Source organism: Podarcis filfolensis (assembly GCF_964270895.1).
Source record: "Podarcis filfolensis genome assembly, chromosome: 17".
In the NCBI taxonomy this organism is placed as follows: Eukaryota; Metazoa; Chordata; class Lepidosauria; order Squamata; family Lacertidae; genus Podarcis; species Podarcis filfolensis.
The window spans coordinates 32,591,964-32,596,824 of record NC_139621.1 but is presented as its reverse complement, the minus strand read 5'-3'; positions in this window follow the sequence as shown (position 1 = coordinate 32,596,824).

Genomic DNA, 4,861 nt, shown 5'->3' with positions numbered 1-4,861 from the left:
CTGGGAGAAAAAGGCTGACTTGGAAACTCCACCCCCTGATCCCCTTCCGCCCGCCCGCCTGGATTGGTTTGATTTGTGTTATGTTCGGCGTGAGACAGGATGCCAGTAGGTTCTGTTGTTGTTGTTGTTTAGTCGTGTCTGACTCTTCGTGACCCCATGGACCAGAGCACGCCAGGCCCTCCTGTCTTCCACTGCCTCCCACAGTTTGGTCAAACGCATGCTGGTAGCTTCGAGAACACTGTCCAACCATCTCGTCCTCTGTCGTCCCCTTCTCCTTGTGCCCTCCATCTTTCCCAACATCAGGGTCTTTTCCAGGGAGTCTCTTGTGACAGAGCGTTCCACCAAGTCGGGGCCAGTACTGAAAAGGCCCTGGCCCTGGTCAGTGGCGTAGCGTGGGGGGTGCAGGGGGGGCCGGCCGCACCGGGCGCAACATCTGGGGGGGGCGCACTCGCACTGGCAGCTCTCTGCCCCTACTAAAATCCACGGGTTAGGGGGCGCAAATTACTTGCCTTGCCCCGGGTGCTGACAACCCACGCTACGCCACTGGCCCTGGTTGAGACCAATCTAACCACCTTGCGACCTGGGACCTCCACAATGTTGTCATTTGTGGACCTTAAGGTCCTCCGTGGGGCATACCAGGAGAGGTGGTCCCGTAGGTACGTGGGTCCTAGGCTTTTATGTCTTTTTTATGTTTGTTGCCTCGGGAAGGCAGCGTATCTGTGCTTTAAATAAGTAGCTAAATAAATGACAGCTAAATAGAGCCTCCATGTTCAGGAACAGCATCTATTTCAGTGTCAGAGGGTAGAGGGCAAGCAACAGGGGCCGGCTGTTGCCTTTGTGGCTTGTTTGCGACCTTTCCAGAGGCATCCAGGTTGCCAGTTGTGGCAAAAAGGGGTGTTAAGACTTTTTCCTGAGCCAGTGTAGATCACCTTGAGCTTTTAAATCCTGCAGCCGCTTGAGGAAAGTTCTGTTCCCCTCTGCAAGCCGGAGCAAGACAGAAGTGCCTTGGGGCATGTGCAGAGTGCCTCCCCGTCGTCACCGAATGATGATTGCTATCCCATATATTAGGCAGTGTTTTTGTTCCGCTCCTGTAAGAGGGATGAATATATATATCCTCTCCAGTTTCCTCAGGTAAGGAGGAAGTTTTTTTCTGTGCAGGAAAAGGGGTGATCAAGGGATAGATGAAGAGTAGTCATGAAAAATCAGTGAGACAATGCTCCTGAGCATGTGCAAAGGACCTCAGGCATACCCAGGGGTGCCAACTTGAATAAAATATAGGGGGCGTGGTGTAAGTCCCGCCCCACACATTCAATCACACGCACACCATTTTAATGGCAATACTTTGGGGCCCCTCCAAACACCTCAAATATTTTATTGGGGGGCAAAGACTCCTCAGTTCACCCAGCTACAACTCAAACCCGCAATCTTATTTTTCATTTCATTTAAACCCTGGCACCGGTCCCTGTAGTCTAATATTGAGGGGGCTGAAGACACCTCCGTCCCCTAGAGTTGGCACACCTGCTTCAGGTGGAAATTATTCTGCTAGATATCTGACAAAGACATTTTTCCAGCACCCAAGGCATGCACGTTCATTTCATAGCTGTCAATTTTCAGATTTGAAAATAAGGAATCAGTCTACGGGATATCTAACAATCCGGGATAGCAGCGGGAAACGGCACTGGAATAAGGGAATTTCCCGCAAAAAAAGGGAAGGTTGACAGCTATGCTTCATTTTGGGGTACATGGGGGTGAGCTCCCCACATTTCTTTGGAAATTCTCTCGCTAATCTGTGAACAGTGTTCCTCTCCTGTACAATGCAATTTGACCCAACAGTGCCGCCTACTGGCCAATGGTCACATCACAGCCTGAAATACAACATCTTGCAATTCCAGAGAGGGCAGCCCTGTTAGTCCCTTGCTAAAAGAACCCCCACGAAATTCACGGGCCATCTGAGAGGAATCCTTTGGCCTGGGGAGAAAGATGGTGCCAAGCTGATGGGGTGCGTGTTTGGAGCAGGGCCGGATTTAGTTTTGATGAGGCCCTAAGCTACTAATCGCCGAAGAATTGATGCTTTTGAATTATGGTGCTGGAGGAGACTCTTGAGAGTCCCATGGACTGCAAGAAGATCAAACCTCTCCATTCTGAAGGAAATCAGCCCTGAGTGCTCACTGGAAGGACAGATCATGAAGCTGAGGCTCCAATACTTTGGCCACCTCATGAGAAGAGAAGACTCCCTGGAAAAGACCCTGATGTTGGGAAAGATGGAGGGCACAAGGAGAAGGGGACGGCAGAGGACGAGATGGTTGGACAATGTTCTCAAAGCTACCAGCATGAGTTTGACCAAACTGCGGGAGGCAGTGGAAGACAGGAGTGCCTGGCGTGCTCTGGTCCAGGGGGTCACGAAGAGGCGGACACGACTAAATGACTAAACAACAACAACAACAACAAAGCTACTAAAGGTAATGGGGCCCTTTATATATCCAGCTGTCCTTTGTCAACAACAAATTGTCGCTGTTTTTTGTGTTGAAGATATGCTATATGGTAATTTATGGACCTAAGAGGTATCTAAAGCCATTTGTGCATGTTGCCATGCAACCAGTCTATGCAGAATGTAGGCACCCTATATATAGAAATGAGCAAACCAGTGATATTTTAGGGAGCAGGCGGGGCCCATTACTTACATCACAGGAGCCTACGCAACACAAAACACTGTTGCTGTATGTAGGTTTTATTTTATTTGTTTTTTATCTTATATTTTGGAAATGTACATCCCGATTTATTTTCCTTTAATTTTTTGGGGGGGGCCCAAGAGAGTGGGGCCCTAAGCTATAGCTTGTTTGACTTATATGTAAATCTGGCACTGGTTTGGAGTGGCAGGAAAGTTTTTTGCAAGGTGTCCTTCCCAGGAGAAGAGAGAGAAAAGATTGGGATCCATCTGGTAACAGTATATTATCCCTGAACTTGCATTGGAGAATACTATTCCATCTGAGAAAGACCAGGGAGGAAGCCTATCTTGGTGGTAAAGCACATGTGCACATAAAGCATGGCAGAGCATACGCTTAGCGCATTGAACCCCATGCCTTTCCAGGTAGATCAGTCTGCAGTCCTGGAGAACAGCTGCATATGAATGCAGAAGTTATTGGGCAAGATCAGGTGTGGGGAACCTTTGACCCTCCAGATCTTGCTGAAAATCCCTCCCAACAGTTTCAATAAATCAGAGGTTTTTCTGATAAGGAATCAAAGTATCAACAAGAAATACTGAATAGTGATGTTAAAATCTTATCTAAAATGTATAAATTGCTGTTGGAGTGGTATACAAAGGATGAGGAGGTTGTCGGTTATGATTCATTGGGCCAAAGACTTTGGATATAATATACAATTAAAAGATTGGGTAAAATTGTGGAATGAAGGAATGAAATTTACTGCGTGTACTACAATAAAAGAGAATGTGATGAAAATGATATATAGATGGTATGTGACACCAGTAAAATTAGCAAAAATGTATAAAGTAAGTAATAAATGCTGGAAGTGTAAAGAAAAAGAGGGAACATTTTACCATATGTGGTGGGAGTGTAAAAAAGTGAAATGCTTCTGGGAAATGATATATAATGAGTTAAAAAAAATTGTTGAAATATATATTTGTTAAAAAACCAGAAGCATTTCTATTAGGAATAATAGGAAATGAAATTAACAAGAAAGAATGGAAGTTGTTTTTGTATGCAGTAACTGCAGCAAGAATATTAATGGCCCAAAAATGGAAACAAGAAGATTTACTGTACCTACGGCTGAAGAGTGGAGAATGAAACTAATGGATTACGCGGAACTTGATAAATTAACAGGAAGGATCCGGAACCTACGAGACCAGAAATTCACTGAAGACTGGATTAAATTTACAGATTATATGAAAAATATATGTGATGATCAGACAATGTTTGTAAGTTTTCAGGAAGTTCTGTGAAAATCAATATTAGAAATATTGTATAAAAATAAGGTAGATTATGATGTTATTATAGTGCAATATTAATTAGGGAATGTGAAAGAAGTGATTAAGATGGAGAATTATCAGACGAGTTGATAGAAGTCCAAAAAGATGATGTTGGTGATAAACTGGATGTTATATTTTGTATAATGCTATATCTGAAAATTTAATTAAAAAATATATATATATATATAAACAGTTTCAATAAATCGTTATTAGACTATAAGCCAGTGTTTCCCAGACTTGGGTCTCCAGCTGCTTTTGGACTACAACTCCCATCATCCCTAGCTAGGAGGACCAGTGGCCAGGAATGGTGGGTACTGTAGTTCAAAAACAGCTGGAGACCCAAGTTTAGGAAACACTGCTATACGCAATAAAAATATGTTGTTATGAGTTTGTAGGTGCTGGACACCTCTAATCCCTGGATACAGCAAAGGTGAAAAGCTAATCAAGCCAGGTTAGCTTCCTGTTGAAGTGATCACCTGGGTATTAAGAGAACAAAGGAAAGGGGAATCTGTGCTAGATGGAAATAAGTGGGGCCCGTACTTCAACTCTTAGTTTGAAAAATAGAGTTGAGTTTTGCTGTGATGTGACCTAGAAACAAGCAGAGAAAGAGACTGTCCCAGGTCTCTGCTTACATCAAAGGCTGTGGCTATGTGAGAAACAATACCCTTTCGGGGTGTTGATGTTGTGAAACCCCTCCATCGTAGGCTCTGGTTGTATATAAGTGCAAATAAACCATACAGTGGTACCTTGGTTCTCAAACTTATTCTATTCCGGAAGGCCGCTCCAAAACTAAAGCGTTCCAAAACCAAGGTGCGCTTTCCCATAAAAAGTAATGCAAAACAAATTAGTCCATTCCAGACTTTTAAAAACAACCCC